The 18,590-nt window shown below is 40.1% G+C and overlaps 1 long non-coding RNA gene across 1 annotated transcript; it reads left to right on the top strand.

Moving 5' to 3' along the window:
* Positions 1-8,265: 8,265 nt before the first annotated feature.
* Positions 8,266-9,255, top strand: LOC120743039. The gene is made up of 2 exons (XR_005698033.1): positions 8,266-8,757; positions 8,930-9,255. It is a non-coding gene; the product is annotated as an uncharacterized LOC120743039 (long non-coding RNA).
* Positions 9,256-18,590: the final 9,335 nt, after the last annotated feature.

Genomic DNA, 18,590 nt, shown 5'->3' with positions numbered 1-18,590 from the left:
AACCCCACGTCAGACACCTAAAAACCAAAATTTCCAGAAGCCTCGCAGTTTTGAACAAAGTGAAACAATTCCTTGATAAAGATGCACTTCGTACTCTGTACTGTACCCTGGTTCTTCCATATCTTACATATTGTGTGGAAGTGTGGGGAAATACATATAAAAATACAACTAATCCATTAGTCACAGTACAGAAACGAGCACTGCGTATTATTCACAAGGCTGGTTATCTAGATCATACTCACAAATTCTTTCTTCAGGCAAAGTTACTTAAATTCCAGAATCTGGTTAATTACAATACATCCATAATTTTGTATAAAGCTTTTACTAAACTTTTACTGGCAAATTTACAAACTAGATTTGAAATTCGAGAAAAGGTTTATAATGTGAGAGGCTTTGGAGAATTCAAATTACCCTGATCTCTTCCAGTAAATGGGGGGTGAATTTGGATTTAAGAAATATTTGGATTCAGTCGACTCTGGCTATTGTAAATACATTTTAGTCGATCCAAAACACATACTGGGAAATCAGAGAGAACACATTCAGAAGTTTTGTATAAAACATTAAGAGATGAATTCATGAAAATGTGTTTTGTTTCAGTTTGTTGTACTTCCAGTATTTGTAAAAAATAATGTACATGAAGAATATTATCTGCCTTGTGTATGAGAAACTGTACATAAAATATTTGTTTCACAAATTCAAAACTAACTTTGTCTCCAAACCTTCTGTCAGAGACTGAACGTCCAAAGGTTTTAGAGACTTTAGACCTCTTATCTTTCCATGTTAACTGGAGCTACAATCCTCTATACTCACAGTCAAAATATGAGACCCCGTGTCAAGCTCGTGTTGTCACAGTCTACGTCTCACTGTGTCTCTTGATTTATTTTTTACGAATATGTTTTACAAATAGAAAAACTCAATGTATCGACAACCGCTGTACGTGAGATAAATCCACAGATACATAAATCATCAAGCATCTTGTGGCCTGTCTGTTAGAGAGAGAGAGTATGAGTGTGTGTCTTTGTCACAATTGTATTTGATGATGAGGGCGGGAAGCTGCAATAATGGCCCCCAGAAGCCCAGATGGGGCTCCCCCAGATGAAGGCTGAGAATCACGGAGAACCACAGGCCAGGGGCAGCTGACTCCACTAGTGGCCGACCACCCCTTTGTACGAGCCTGCCCCAGGCGCCCAAGAACACCTGCCTCCATGACCATGTCCCACAGGACCCAGGCCATGCACAATCACACACAGGCTAGTCATTCAAAACAACTTTTCTTTGTCGTCTCTTTTTCTTTATAAACTGGTGGTGTTGCCACAGTAGAGTGTCTCGTGGTTTGTGGGCTCATCTAAAGGTAAGCACCGAGCAAACTTTAATGTGAGTTCAGTTTATCTTGAGTTTAGCTCCTGAATGAGGTCTCCTGCTGCTCTCCTCGGTATTTGTTCACAGTTTATTGTGAACACATTGAGAGAGGAGTGAGCGAGTGTTTGGAGAAAAACACCAACTAATCATTAGCTCAACACGCTGGGAGAAGTTGAGCGTTTGCTCGCAGAAAGTTGGAGCAGAAAAGTCTTTTCTGCTGCAGTATCAGGGTCACAATAAACTTTATTGTCCAGCTGCTGTGGATGAACACAAGCGTGGAATTCAATTAATGAATTGATTATATTCATTTCTCTGATTCCCAACAAGGTCTCATGTAAGATCTCGTATATCTCATGCACATTCTTTCTTTTACATAGCACTTTATTTCTATTGGGGAACCCGGCAATTACCAATGTTGTAAACTCAACATCTGCAATAAACCCCATTGAACATTCTATTCTGTGATATTCATGTCTTTCACAACAGAAGCCTTGGGGATTACAAGTGTAAATGAAATTGAAAACTATTGTGCTGATGAAAAGAATCATTACAGTTGGTTAGTTTGGGGTGTGAAACTGGAGCTTTGTGGTTTCAGTTAGTATCAAAACAAATGAAAGAAAAATCATTTTCTTCTAAACATTTGTTGGAGAATTCTTATTGTAAAAAGTGAAAGTTATACAATCTGTAAAGGAGAATTAATTGGATGAGATTTTTGGAAAATTTATCAAAACTGTTAGTTGCCTCCACATTGCAGCTGCAGGCTTATTGTTAAGTAGTTGAATGTGGTTTTAACCAAGAAATATGTAAGATCTAATGTCTTCATAGAGACAGAATGCCATAGAATTACAGGCAGTTTGAATGCCTGTAATTATCAGGCTGTACTCCAGCCCATTAATTAAATCTGAAAACTGTGCTGTGACTCCAAACCCAAGTACCCTCCTGGGAAATTATGGCTACACTTGGATCTGCTGATAGAGAAGTGAGTCAGTGTAACCTTTATTAAATCAGGCAAAACTACAAATACTTATTTACTGTGGCGGCCTGCAGAGAGCAAACCCTCTTAAATAAATGGGAGTAAGGGTAAGCTGAAGCCATCTGATGTTTATGTTCATGAATATAACACACTGACACATTTTGTCTTTGTTTTTATTGTTTGTTAAAATACTTTTAAATGTCTAGTTTAGTTTAAGAACCATCTAGTCCAGCAGGTGGCGGTAATGCACCTTAAAGCTCTAACCGCCAAAGAAAAACCCAAAAGAAGAAGAAGCCGCAGAGTTCCCGCTTCATTGCGTTTGTGTTTTAGTTTATTTTTCTTCCTCATCTAAAGTGAAGCACTAAGGTAACTTTGATCTGAGTTCAGTCAATCTTGAATTTAGCTCCTGAATGAAGTTTTCTGTTGCTCTCCTCGGTCTCTGTTGTCAGTTATTTGTGAACCAGTTGAAAGAAAAAGCCTCTACATCAAGTCAAGCTGCTATAAACTAATTTACAAGAAAATATTAACAAATGCTAATGAAACACAGAGAAGAAAACAGTGTTATTATTAGAAGAAAGCTTTTAAATTAGCTAAGTGTAATCAGAGTTTCTATTATTTTATTAGTCTGTTACTAAGCGCTAGTTAGCATCTCTGTGTCACTGTGTGGCACCTGCATAGTTTTTGAATGCAGCGTGCTATCCAAGCTAGCTAGCTAGCTAACGCCAGCCATCATCAATATAAGGTCACTTCCAGCGCCAAAAAATCCAAATATGTTGGCGGTAAAAGTGCTAAAATGAAATCAATTTAAAAGAAAGGTAAAAATAAATGTATTCCAGGCTAAAACACACCTGCCTTTGTCTTATCAGCGCAAAGTTATGTCGGCCCACAGGGCATGTGATTGTAAAAACTGGCCTCACTCTGAGAGGCCTGTTGTTAGAATCATTTCAAAGATAATTTGATAAATTCTGATCAGTATTCAGTAAATGAGCCTGATTAACTGTTAGCAAAATAATAATGATAGGCCAGAGATACCAGAGATTCATTTTTAAAACAAATACAGCCTCGAACCCCAAGAGGGGATCTGTGTTTTAAAAGTACTGCAGAGTTTTTAAAATAGAATAGAATAGTCTTTTATTGTCTTTGTACATATTCAACTAAATTGTGGGTGCTCCACACCAACCGTGCATGGAAAACAATATAAATAGTAAGACAGTAAGAATAAATAACATATAAGAGGAGTATATACAAAGAGGAGGAAGGCACACATTAGAGAACAGGTTGCAGAATGCTTGAAAGTAGTGCAGTGGACTTGATCCAAGTAGAGAATCTGAGTGTGACTGAGTGATGAGGGTTACTCAGATCATGGCTCAGATTTCTACACCCACTCAGATAGTTTAATCTTCCACGGCACACCTGATCATTTCTCACGGCACACGTATATATGCCGCGGCACAGTGGTTGGGAAACATTGTACTCTCCATTGTAATCCATTGATTGTTCTGTTTTCGTTCTTTGCCAGGGCTTTTTTTAAAGAGGAATTGCTCTCCTGGTACTGGTGTGCCATACTGCTGAATTTGGTATCGGTGCTCAAACCTTTGTATGTTTTAAACAAGTTGCTCACCCAGGGAAGCTAAAATTTGTTGTTTGTGCTCTCAGATGAACATATGAGACACTTTGACTCTTCAGTGCAGTGTGGAGCTTAACAAAGTTCTGTTTTGTGTCCCAGCTGAGCAGCAGGAGGAGAAGAGTCTGACGGAGCAGCAGGGGAACATTTAAGCTACTTGGACTCAGCTCAGCCACTGCAGAGAAAACAATGAGTTCGACAAAGAAGGTGACAGATACTAGTGTTAAGAAATACTCCATTAACCCTTTAAGGCCTATTGGAGCAGGAATGCTCCGTTTTGCGTAACAATTTTAAAATCTCGGTAGAACCGCACTTAAACTAAAATTGCATAAAAAGCACTTGCAGCAAAAAAACATAACATACCAGAAACACGCTTTGCCGATCCGATCAGCTGTTCATCAACCTGCCTTCAGCGATACCTATACTGGTGTTTTTAAAAGTCATGTTTGACTTTATTCTTTTCTGTACTGTTTCTGGGATGCTTAGAACTCAAATTGCATTGTTGGCAATAGTTTATTTTGATGCACATGCTGTTTGTTTTGCAAATTTGCATTATAATATTTTTATTTTTGTTTTTCCTGCAGTATATAAAAATCTCAAAAATACTCAAAACAAATTTCCTGTGGTTGGAAACAATGTGCAATCATTTTTGCATTTACAGTTTTGAGGGATAAACCTCTGAAATTTCTCTAACTAGAAATATGTGTAGAAACAGAACAAAAGAAACTATTTTCTTTTTGGTTTTTTGCACTTTATGTAGTTACTATGAACTCAATGCATACATAATATTAAAATTTGGGATATAATGGTCATATTGATGTATAGCAACTTGAAATGCTCCCAAAAATGGCATTAAGGGCATGTAAAAATATAAAGATCAGTTCTGACAAACTTGGTTCTATGGTAGGTCTTAAAGGGTTAAAAGCTGAAGTACTGATATATATTTTATGCAAAACTAACTGAACCTTGTGCTATATTATTGCTATATATTGTCGCATGGAGTCACACAAACCACCTGCAACTCAACACTTCAAAGACTAAGGAACTGGTTGTGGACTTCGGGAGGTCCAGAGAAGGTCCACTGCCGGTTCAGATAGAGGGGGAGGAGGTGGAGGTGGTCAACAAGTACCTCGGGCTGTGGGTGGACAATAAACTGGACTGGTCATGCAACACAGAGCACCTGTATAAAAAAGCCCAAAGCCGACTGTACTTCCTCAGGAGGCTGAGGTCTTTTAACATCTGCAGGAAGCTCCTGAGGATGTTTTACCAGTCGGTGGTTGCTGGAGTACTTTTCTATGCTGTGGTGTGCTGGGGGAGCAGCACAGCAAAGAAGGACTCATCCAGGCTGGAGAAACTGATCAGGAAGGCTGGCTCTGTGGTCGGCATGAAGCTGGACACTCTGGTGACAGTGGCAGAGAAAAGGACACTAAAAAAACTGCTGGACATTATGAACAATGCTGGGCATCCTCTGCACACGGCCATAAACAACCAGAAGAGTCTGTTGAGTGACAGGTTGCTTCTCCCCAAGACAAGAACTAACAGACTTAAAAACTCCTTTGTCCCACACGCCATCAGACTGTTTAACTCCTCTCTGGAGGGGAGAGGGAGGGGAGACAGGAGGACAAAGGAGGGGGGAACAACTAAGCTGTAGTGCCTCTTCACTTCACTGTGCAATACTTTTGTTAATAGTCAATGGTGCAATAGACCTCAATACTTGAAATGTGCAATTCACTTGTATTTTTATTTTTATTCCTATTTATTCTATTTATCCCCTTCGTATATTTTATTTATATTTGTCTCTGTATTTATATATGTGTGTGTGTGTGTGTGTGTGTGTGTGTGTGTGTGTGTGTGTGTGTGTATAATATTCTGTAACTTCTGTCGGTGCTGTGCTTTTGGAAACCGAATTTCCCAGAGGAACCCACCCGAGGGATTAATAAAGTTTTATCCTATCTTATCTTATTAATGTAATGTAATATTCATGTAATAATACAATGCCTACATTGTAGAGGGTGACTTTGCCTCTAAAGAGGAAAATGGGCAGGGAAGAGGTTAAAGTGGGATTCAGCAGGATTCAACCCTAAAATCAGCTGTAGTGGCTCAGTGTGGGGAAAAGAGTCACAGCTCACAATCATTTCTGTTGAGAGCTCCAGTCGATGTTCTTAATGTACAGGCTGTGATCAGCTGACCTGCTGCTCTCTGTGGATGTACACAACTGAATTCAACCAGATGTCTGCAGATGTTTCATGAGTTGTCCTGGCTGATTTCCATCCTCTACACCAGGGGTGTCAAACTCAACTGCACAGGGAGCAAAACTCAAAGCACACTTTAGGTCGCGGGCCAAACAAGATAAACATTTATTGAACACACTAAAACCATGTTTTTTAAACATAAATATGAATAAAAACAGACAGGAATTTTATTCCAGAATAAATAAACTTAAAAAATAATCAACTTTAACTTTAAATGTTTTGATCTTCATAAAAATTAATCCTGTCAAAATTATGCAAGTTAGAAATATGAACATGCTGCAAAAAACCCCAGAAAAATAAATGAAAACATACACAAGGTTGGAGCTGCATGTAGACGGAGCTGGGGCATTGCTGCAGGAATGGAACTAATAAACTGTGCAGGCCATTCAGTGGCCTGCACAGAATCCAAAAGACCATCAGGGTGTACAACCTCACCCCTGGCGTTGTTGCCCACCTCTCAGTTTTTTTTAAATACATGTAGATATTGAGGGCTATCAGGGGGGGCTATGCGCTTACCTGCTGCTCTCTGGCAGGTAGCTCCATGTCCTCCTGGGTTTTGTTGAAATCTCCCAATTCTTTTAATCTTTGGGCTGAAGGAAGGACAATACTCGGTGTATAAATGCTCAATCAACAATCATTTATTTCCATACAATTCAACACTTAAGAGCATTAGAACGTCCGGACGGGAGAGATGCTTGCAGAGGGTTACCGCATGTCTCCACATGGTGGAGGGTTACTCAAGCTCTTATAGCCTCTAGTGGCCCCCACCTAGTCGTAAAAGCCTAAACATTCACATTCTTTCTCTGTTACGGCGCCTAAGTTATGACCTTGGCTCCCTGTCTTTCTGCTCTCTGTAAAGGTGGGGGTATGGAATGTGGTCTGTCTCCCCTGTCCTAGACACAGAGTCTCCTGCATACAACCTTTCTTTTCATGATTCAGCCGTAAAACATGTCAAGAACACAGTGTGAGACATTCACAGCAGATCAAGAATACAGAGTGATGCACACTTATCTAATAAATCCAAAAATGGTCACATTCTTTTAACCCAAAAATATAATGGAAACTAAGCTACATACACAGCACACAATCTAGACTAAAGGAAATTATATGACCTACAGCAGTTAACATAATTCAACTACTTTAACTACAGATATAAGATAACATATGATAACAGAATAATCTCACAATTCCCCCTTTGATCTCTTAAAAAGAGATCACTTATAACATACACTCCAGCATTGCAAGGTCCAGTTCTTCTTGGTCCTGAGGCCCTCTGTCCCCCTTTAACGGGTGGACCATATGTGGGATGACCTCTGTGTTTGTGCAGTTCAGATTCAAGAAAAACTATGATTACAACAACAAAGTACAGATGACACTCCCATCACTCTCCAGTTCTCCCACAGCTTTATTTTGGTGCTCCAGTTTCCCACCCCCATTTTAATGTCCCCTTTTAGGTTTCAATTTTACTCCGACTCGAATCTCTGTCTAAAGAACTTTTAACTTTTATTTTGTTGCTGCAGCTATCAGTGTCTTCCAGTCGGGTGATTCTTCTTTCTTCGACCTCCGGGGTTAGACCACCCTTTAGTCGTTGCACAGATCAGGGGGTTATTCTGCCCCGATTTCTTTAACGCCATAACCGCATTAACTCTCTGTTGGCTCATTAACGCGCCAGCGCCGTGCAGCCCCAAGCACGGGCGATCTTCATTAACTCGCTAACAGAGATTTGCTGCGTTAATACGGTTATGGCATTACTGTCATTTTAATGAGATTAACGCTGACAGCACTACTTCATAGTGATTCTAATATAAAAAAAATGAACAGGTAGAAAAGTTTTTTTGAGTCTAACAGAGCTAAAGTTCTGTTAGCAGAACTTGTCCTGGATGTAGTGTGTATTTCATCATCATACTTGTGTCCTTTTGTGCGATTAAAAATAAAAGTAATATTTATACCTTGACTATAAACCATTGCAACAAGAAAAACTGATTGTAGCACAGTTTGGTTGAAGACAAATGCATTTTTTTAAATAATCACCCTGCGTCAAAACAACAAGCATTCAGTACAGTGACATATTACACAGTAAATTACAGATTCCCAATGTGTGCCTTTTCTTGTTTTGTATATATTTCTCCAGTTTGGTGTTTATGCCTGCTGTCTACTATTAATAGTACTTGGAGGACTTGGAGCGAGCTCACCCATGATTTTGTTTTACATGTACAATCTCAATAAAGACACCAAAGACAGGGAGGTGTCCTTTCCAGCTAAACAATAATGAAGGTCACTGTTTGAATCAGTCATATTTCTTTCAATACATTGATGTGCTGACAGATCCAGGATCAGTCCAAATCATCGGCAGTTTGATCCACCTATGGACTGAAGTGCATTTGTGAAAATGCTGGACTGTTCTTTTATCAGTGTCTAACAGTATGTGTATGAAAGCCATGTAATGTCCATGTGTGCATGCTGAAAGAGACTGTGCTGGTCTGACTCCCCTCCTCCTTTCAGGGTGGAGCCTGCTGGAGAACAATGGTTGAGACCAGGTCTGAGGAAGTGTAAGTGTGTTTTTAATGTGATGCATGAAAACAAAGCAGCACACATTCAACCATCTTCAAACTGTCACATCACTCATTCACATCTCTGATGTCAGGAGGCATCAAAGTGTCAATCAGTGAACAGATGATGGATCAATAACTGCAGCTGGATTGTGTTTGTTCTCTCCACCAGATTCCTGTCAACCCACAATTGACACAAACACAGTACACAGAAACCTCAAACTGTCTGACAACAACAGGAAGGTGACATGTGTGATGGAGGTTCAGTCGTATCCTGATCACCCAGACAGATTTGATGTTCATCAGCTGCTGTGTAGAGATGGTCTGACTGGTCGTTGTTACTGGGAGGTGGAGTGGAAAGGAGAGGTTTGGATGACAGTGAGTTACAGAAGAATAAGAAGGAAAGGAGTCAGCAATGACTGTTTGTTTGGAGAGAATGATCATTCCTGGAGGTTGTACTGCACTAATGATGGTCCTATTTATGTTTGTCACGATACCAAATTCGTATCCACCACCACCTCCTCCTCCTCCGTCTCTAACAGAATTGCAGTGTACGTGGACTTTCCTGCTGGCACTCTGTCCTTCTACAGAGTCTCCTCTGACACTCTGATCCATCTCCACACAATCAACACCACATTCACTGAACCGCTTTATCCTGGATTAAAAGTCTTTATGGGTGCCTCAGTGTGTCTGTGCTGAGTTGAGTGTAAGGAGTGTCCTCCTGTTAGAGAAACACTGACTGTTGAACAGATAGTTCAGTCTGTACATGTCTGTCTCTTTCACTCAGAAACATGTTTTCAGATTCATGGATTCAGTTGATGTTTTAAACTGTTCTAAATGATTTCTTGTAAATTTCTTCCTCTTCAGTCATTTAAAGATGGAAGATACTATTATTCCATGATCCATATGTTTTTTTTCTGCCTTGGTTTTTGGTTAGTTGTGTTTTTCTGAAGCTCAGTTCACAACCAGCTCCTCTGCATTTTCATTAAAATGAATCCAAATGTTTGATTTCTCTTTCTTAATGGGGTTTTTCCAAAGTCTCCACATGCTCTTACTGTTTCACTCATTGTTGGAAGCTCATAATTTGAAAATGTTTTGTAGAAGCTGAAAATATTGGCTCAATAATTTTAAATGCAGTTATAACCAGAATATCATTGTTTTGAGGGATCATAATGCATATGGCTTATCTAATAAACAGCAAAGGCTTCAATCCTGATTTGAAAGTAGTCTTGTGTTTTTCCAATGTTGAACAAGAACATGGTGCAGGATGTTGGTACCAGCTTGGTTATCAAACACATGAAATATGTAAATATGTGTGTATCGCACTGCATATGTTGTGTATCACTTTAGTTTGTATGAAATATGAAAACTATCACAAAGTGTCCTGGTGAAGAATCTGCTGGAATTTGAGGATGGATATTTTTTTTTTTTAGAAGCTGTTTCATTCATATGATTTTAAAAAGTGCTGCATCAAAAACAGAGAAAGTGAAGACAGATGTGTTTGTGTGCTCAAAGGAAAATCACAGCAAAAAGCCTTGTGATGGAATTAGGCATTTTCTGTTCTGAAGCTGTCTAGTGGTTGTTTTGTGTATATTATTATTCCAGATCTAGCCTGGGGCCGTTTCACCTGTGTTAATCTGTTGCCATCACAAGTTGTAAGTAATATTGTTTGTTATCATTGAAACAGGTTCGAATCAAATTTGAATGGGTATATAACCTAAGCTAATTAAAGTTGATTTATGCAGGAAATATGGCTGAATATGAAACTTGATCCTGTTATTCATGGGTACGCGTCACTGTGACATGATAGGCTTCATGCTTCTGCTGGTGGCTGTGCAGCACTCATTTAACAAAGTAGAACACACAAAGAATTAACTAAAGATGCTGAGCTGGAATATGTGGCTGTAGAAATACAGATCACTGAGGAAGTTTGCACCAGAATAAACTAATATAGTTCTTGTAAAAGGTCCCAACTTCAATCTTTGGAAAGTCTGGAAGATAAAGGAAATGAGAAAACAAGAAGATGTGGAGACTTTATTGCTCACAGCTCACTCCGGGGAGGAAAAAAATGTGTTTCAGAAAATACTATTTCTACCTTATGATTACAGACATGAAACTGTTTCAGCTTCTCAAAAATTCATTTTGGCATTAGTTTTCTTCCAGCCTTGGAAAAAACCCCTCAGAGATTGGATGTGTTTGGTTGACTTGAAGCTTTCTGTGAGTTGGTGTCATCAGGTTTGTTCGACACACTGTCAAACAAAACTGGAAGCTTCTGTGACTTTGTCTTTACCAGTGATGGGAATAACGGCGTTACAAGTAACAGCGTTACTAACACTTTTTTCAGTAACAACGTAATCTAACTAATTACTATTTCTATCGTTACAACAGCGTTACTGTTACTAACAAGAAAATGCGGTCCCAGATAGCAGGTATGGCCCAGATCTGGCCCACACAATGTGCTTACATATGGCCAACATACCGCAGAGAATGATGGTCCTCTGGTGGCCCAGACCTGGTTTGCCAGAGGTGGCCCACACATGGGCCAGCACAAGGCCAGTTGCAGACACACTGGTGGTCCTGTGCTGGCCTATGTGTGGATTACCTCTGGCAAACCTGATCTGGGCCAGCAAAGGGCCGTCATTCTTTGTGGTATGTGTAAGTGGTGTGTAGCCACGGGCCAGTTGCAGACACACTGCTGGCCCTGTGCTGACCCAGAACAGTTTCAGCTCTGGCCCCAGATGTCAGTCTAATATGTACCTTAATCAAGCCATGTAATAACAACATGTGCCGGAACATAATATTGCAAAAGTAAGATGACAAAACTCTGTGGAGACAGTGAATGGAGTGATTGTTGTGTAGCACTTTTCTACTCTCCCAGATTACTCAAAGTGCTCTGTACAACATGTCCAGTGTTGGGGAGTAACGGAATACATGTACCGCCGTTACGTATTTAAAATACAAAATATGAGTAACTGTATTCCGTTACAGTTACAGTTTAAAAAGGTGGTAATTAGAATACAGTTACTTTGTTGAAATAAATGGGTTACACTGCAGTATTTTCCTGTTTCATATTGTCACAGGTCAGGACTGTTTGGGTTTTGTTTGTCCTGTTGTTCCAGGCGGCAGCGTTACGGTTGCCATGGTTACAGGTGACGCGCTCTCTCTGCAACTGTGTGTTTCCTGCATGAGAGAGCGCCTTTTTGTTGTTGCTGTTGTGCTAAGCTAACAGGCAGAATGCTACAGGCATAGCCCCAAAGAATGTAGCCTCATGGGCAGTGTAGTCCGTGCTGCAGGGAGAATGGACTGCTATACCAGTTATGTTTCTGTGAGCGAGGGAGGGAGAAAAAGGAGAGTGGAAAAGTACGAGTTGTCACCGAGCAGAAACGGGAGCTGGAAGCATGTAAATATAATAATAACCACTGCAGCCAAGAAGAGTGCCTGACGAGCCCAGTTGTAGGTAAGCTATTAAGACTCGACTGTACACCATGTTCAGCCACACACCCATAATTTGCTCCATTGCGGTTAATTTCACACCTCAAACATTTAGTAAACAACTCTTTTACGCTACGTCCACACCTGTACTGTCATGAGGTGGCCCTGGACATTCTTCAAGGAGAAGACAACACTTTTTATGGGATACTCCTACCCACACTGGAGACATTGATATTTAAGTCCCTGGAGTTGAGCAGTGGCCTGCAAATTCTTGAAAATCTTCCAGAGGCAGTTGTCACAGTAAGAACTTGTGTTTTTAACCAATTACCCAACAATTGCATTTTATACCTATGGGTGGACACAGGAAAGGAAGGACAAGGCCAAGGCAAGTCTGCTGGGAGAGTGCCAGAAAATTGTCCTTAACAAAGACCAGCGAGCAGGTACCAGGACGCCAACATGCCAACTTAGCACGGACTCAGCCACAGAGGATGACTTTTTTTCCTTTGAAGATTAATTCAAGTCATAGATTATTTCAAATCAAGATCACATGGAATGGACTCTCTGAATAGATTCACACTGATAAAGAATATTTCACTCAGATACAATGCAGCTACTCCATCCAGTGCCCCAGTAGAAAGACTGTTTAGCCTTGGAAAGCTCATCTTTTCTCCAAAGAGGAACAGACTCTGATGAGAAATTTGAGAAGCTCCTTGTTTTGAGATACAACCACTGGTTTAATGGCTAGGTTGAATGGATGTGAGAGGTTTGTGGATGTTGCGAATAAGAATTCTTCATGTGTTTAAAAAAAAGCTGAAAATGGTTTTATTTGTGTACGTTTAATGTGTTAGACTTGTACACAGTTAAACATATATGGATCAAATAATGTTGAATTCTGGATATGGATTGGTAAGCAATAAAAATTTGAAATAAGGGGGTAGGAACAGGAAAAGTATAAACTTCATCCTGCTCCTTTACGAGCACACACATTCTGGAGACAGATATATACATGAAAACTTGATGATTTTTAAGTATTGTGTTTTTTCCTCATCATTTCAATTATATTAGCATGTTCGAAAAAAAAAATTCTATCTACCTACTAGGGGTGCAACAATACTCGTATCGGTATTGAACCGTTGAATACAGTGCTTTCGGTTCGGTACGCACATGTATCGAACAATACAAAATTTTTAATTTATTTTATCAACTTTTCTTTTGACGATGCTGTCTGTGTTGAGAGCTCAGTGGATCTGCGTTCGACTACTCCGTCTAGGCCGCACTGTCGAGCGCAGATCCACTGAGCACAGTGCAAGCTAGTCACAGAAGTTAAGCTCGTTGCAACATGGCAGCTGCCTCAACGCTAGCCGAAATTGAACCTCCCCCACCCTCATTCAGATCTGGCGTTTGGTACTATTTTGGTTTTCATGTGAAGCATGACCCTGAAGGTAAGCGCGCCATGGACAAAAGTAAAACAGTATGTCGGATGTGCCACGCAATGCTCAATTACATTGGTGGGAACTAGTGCGTTAGTGCAGTTAGCTCATTAACGTGTTGACACCCAAGCCTTCCAAACTAGCGAACACACGGAAAGAAGAAATATGAAAACTGTTTCTGCTAGAAGTGGACAGGATGAGCACCCTTGGCCTCATATACAAAGAATGTTTCACTTAAAAGCAACCGATATAGAAAGATATATATAAATCTTATAAAGTTTGTATCTGTCTTGTGTGAAACAAGACTAGAAACAGATATAAGATCTCTAGAATTATATAAATGAAACTTTAACTGTTTTGGATACTTACTAAAACAATATATGAAAGTGGCCACTTTCATGAGTAAATCATATAAGCCTTATATGATTCACTATATGAAGCAGGCCACATCTGATGCAAGTCTTTTATAAGTTTTTTTTTCTATTTCTTTTCCATATGGGAATACAAAAGAACAGCTAAATAACGCAGTGTCTTCAGTGTGAGCCAAAACAAACCAACATTTCAGCGTGAAGAAAACTCAACTCATCTAACCTGAGGAAACACGTTGCTGTAAGTTTACTCTCAATTCCTTTTTAGCTGTGGTTTGGTCGATGTCAGTCTTATGTTACAGCAGCTGTGTTGAGCTCGATTCCTCGAGGGTCAACTTTTTGATTCCCTAGTCCAACACACATGAATTAAATGGCTGAATTGCTACATCAGCATCCAGTCAAGTACTGTAGTATTGCTAATGACCTAATAATTTTATTCTGGAGTGTTGGGGTGAGGACATGTCTTGGGCCTTGTCCACCTCTCCATGTCCGTCACATGACTGCAGGGATATGGAGGCGGGTTTCCTCATGCCCTGAGTTTGATCAAACTAGAATCACATCATATTTTGTCAAGTGTCCGCCAAAGCACTGAAGAGAAGGATGGTATAATCCAAAAAAAAAAAAAAAAATTAAAATAGATAAGATGAAAACATTATAGAAAACATTGTGACACATCAATATATGTTTGTAAAAATATATGTGTAGATGCAAATATGCACATACATATACAAAAGTGTACACAATCACACACACTAGCACAAATACGTGACCATAAAATAAGTGTATACGTGTACATCATCCAATGAGACAAAAAACTAGAATAGCTAAAACAGAATAAAAGTGGTGTCAGAGAGATCCGAAAGCCTTGGAAAATAGGTAGGGAATCAGATTTGATTTTAAGATTTCCAAGGAGGAAGAGGATTTTATAAAAGATGAAAGACTGTTCCAAAGTCTCATGGCAGCAATGGAGAAAGCCCTGTCACCTCTAGATTTGCAATGGTAGGCATATTGTAGCAGATAGTTAAAAGGGGAATCATAGTTTCTTCATTTATTCACACAACAGGTTAAACCATGTTAGCCAGCATGCCACAGGGCCACAAATTACAGCCCAGTGCCAGAAAAGTAGCTGTGATTACCTGCCTGGCACTGTGCACACCGTTGGCATCTTGAGAAGGCAGATACTTGAATGCAGTGACCAGCCAAACAGTAGTACATGCAGAGGGCAGCAAAGGCTCGTGTTAGGCTGGTGAGTCAGGCGTGGAGTGGACTCTATGTTTAGACTATAATGACACTCCTGGAACATCAGCATCTGTTCTCTGGGAAGCAGGGAAAGCTGTGATGAGAGGTCAAATAATTTCTTTCTCATCACAGAAAAAGAAAGAGGAAAACAATTCAGGAACTAGAAAAAAAAACCCCACATCAAATCCTTAGAAGAAGCCTACGCAAAACAAAACAAGAATTAAATGAAATTATTGATAAACCTCTGATGGAGATGAGACGGAACCAGCAGGTGCAGACACCTCTGGCGGGGACGAGACAGAACCGGCAGGCACGGAGACCTCTGGCACAGACTAAGCTGGTTGTCCTTACCTTGGAGCTGCAAGCTGAGCCGATAAATGAACTGCAGGCTGCGCTAAGGGCTGCTGAGCAGGGGGCCGAGCTGAGCAGGGGGCCGGGCTGAGCAGGGGGCCGAGCTGAGGGCGGCTGAGCAGGGGGCCGAGCTGAGCAGGGGGCCGGGCTGATAACTGGGCAGCTGACTGAGCTATAAGATGAGTGAGAGCAGTCTCAGGAAAAGCAATCTTAATGACAGCCGCTGTCCTCACTTGCTGCGCAAAAAAAATAGGCCCAGAATAAATAGTCACAAAGTCTGAAGAAACAGAAAAAGTATACTTTTCACTCACTACAGCTGGCTGTTTTAACACTCCAAAGGATGCTGGGCAGTGCATCCTTTGCCGAGCTGGATAGGTAAGCGGTAGCAGCGGGGGGTGAAGATGAAGCTCATTTAGAAAGAAAGCCTGTGTGAGTGGGTAAAGCGAGTCCAGTCTACCGCTAGTGATGGCCCTCTTGAAGCTGAAGCTCCTGTGTGTGTGCTCAAAAAAAATCAACACACTGCTTCAGAAGCACTGTTCGAAGCTTGATTCATTTGGCCAGAGTCACGTGATCAGTGACGTCCGAAGCTTCATTTAGAACCTAACTGCTTCGGTATCTGATTCAATGGTTTATAAGGAATGAATCATTTGCGGGATTGGTGGAGCGTTTTGATGGTGACAGATAGCCAACCACTGATCATTCACTGAGAGATTTGGAGCCAGCGAGGAATAGAGGGGGTTCTGTTTTGTGGGAGAATTTTTGAGTAGATTTTGCTCAATCGGGTGGGGTTTTGCAGCTTTGTGTTCTGGCCGTTTGCTTTTGTTTTGGTGCGTGTTTATTATATCTGAAAACGGGAAAAAAGTAAATGTCAAAAATCTGCTTCATAATAATATCATTAAATAACTTTAGAAAAACTTCCACTTGACTCTTTACATGTGATGTTGTAAAAATATATATTTTATTGTTTAATTAATCTGAAAATGTTAGTCTTCCAAATGTGCAGCAATTGAATTTATTTATTCTCTTTATCTGATAGTTTGTGGGGCCCAGGTAGACTGTATAACTGCATCTCTACCAGTTTCTGTGCACTCCAGCCTCTTCTGTGCCATGTGAAGGGATTTTCCTTAAGGCAAGAGAAATTATCTCCACAAAGAGGAACAGGTTCAGCCAACGCACACTAGAACAAATTTTCTTCTTAAATAAAAATGAAAAAAGGGCAACTTTAAATGCATCATGTTTTTAATTTGCAAGTTCATAAGCATTTTCCCTTTCCATTTCACAATCAATTCTACCCACAGGTCAAAAATGTGTCTGGGAAAATTTCCCTAATATATTATTTATAAATATACCCGTCTAGCGGTTAATTGCATAAGTGCATGGAGGCAGGACCTCACAGCAGAAGCATACTCCATAATGTGTTGTACATTATTATATGATGTGGTATTTTTCAATTATTGTATTTACCAACATCAAGAAGTCACAAGCAAAGAAAGACCAAACCATGGTGCATGTTTAAACAAGGAGAGTTTACTGGTCAAAATTTATTAAACAAATAAACCACATTTTTTTTAACCACCAAAAAAAAAAAAAAAAAAAAAATACAGGTTCAAAGCAACACAACGGCAGCCCAATATCAGACAGAATTCCACTCTGTAGAGTGCGCAATCTTAATGAAGCAGTTGGTTTTATTTTGTGGATTCAAGCTGCTCTTCATATTTTTGGCCACCAGATGTCACCAGAGAGGACTGTGTTGAAAAGCTTCGAGTAATGAACAGTTTTTCAATACAAGCTTTAGTGCTTCCGAAAGCTTCATTTGGCCATCACTAGCTTTTACCAGTTTATCCCCTAGCCATACCACACAGTAGCCCTATCCTTCAGGCCAGGTAAAAAAAACGAAGAAGCAAAAAACAGAAACAAAAAACAAAAAAAATCATTGCAAATACAACAGGACAAAACAATATAAAACAAACACACAAATAACTTAAAAAAAAAAAGACAAAAAAAAAGGGGGGGGGGGGGAGCTTTACTGAGTAATGCTGGAAGTCAGGTTCTCAACCTGAAGGCTGAAAAAGTATTTCAGGAATTGCCCCCACGCCTTGTAAAAGAGATTAATGAGGTAGACCACAGAGAAGAGAATTACAGTAATCTAAAACAGATGTGACAAGATCATTGACAAGTATGGTGGTACTGTTTGGAGTGAGTTAAGGACGAAGGCGGTTAATATTACGGAGATGAAAATAGGAAGAGCGAGTGATATTATTTATATGTGCTGTGAAGGAAAGTGCTATCGAGGATGTCACCAAGACTCTTAACCTGGGGGGAGGTTTTGACAACAGAGTTATCAATGGATAATGAAAGACTTCTGGTTGGGACTTTGGTCAGTTTTGATTTGGTACCTATCAGAATGAATTCTGTTACTTACTGCCATTAAGTTAAAGAAAGTTGTGAGAAAACCAGACCTTAATTTCACCTGAACAGTCAGAAATTGAAGTGGGTGGGAGAGTCGCCGTGGGTTTGGAGGCTATGTAGAGCTGGGTGTTATCTGCGTAGCAGTGAAACTGGATGTTGGCTTCCTGAAAATATTACCTAGGGGTAGGAGATAAATGATAAAAAGCAAAGGACTCGGGACAGAGCCTTGGGGTACATTGGAATTAATCTCCGTTACATTACTTATATAATTAGAATAAATTGAGTTTTGGCTTCGGTTCCTCCCAAAGAACAAACTACCAACCACAAATTTAACAACGTAGTGTATGCTTTACAGTGTAGTAAGGAATGCTCAGACCTCTACATTAGAGAGACCAAACAGCCACTTCACAAGCGCATGGCACAACATAGGAGAGCCACCTCCATGGGACAAGACTCTGTGGTCCATCTGCATCTAAAGGACAAAGGTCACTCTTTCGAGGATGCCAATGTCCACATTTTGGACAGTGAGGACAGATAGTTTGAAAGAGGAGTCAAAGAAGCCATCTGTGTCTACTGTGAATGACCATTTTTGAACAGAGGCAGT

This window comes from Simochromis diagramma, unplaced genomic scaffold (genome assembly GCF_900408965.1).
Source record: "Simochromis diagramma unplaced genomic scaffold, fSimDia1.1 OVJJ01000661.1, whole genome shotgun sequence".
Taxonomy (NCBI): domain Eukaryota; kingdom Metazoa; phylum Chordata; class Actinopteri; order Cichliformes; family Cichlidae; genus Simochromis; species Simochromis diagramma.
Note: the sequence above shows the minus strand (reverse complement) of the source record. Positions and strands in the feature narration are given on the sequence as shown.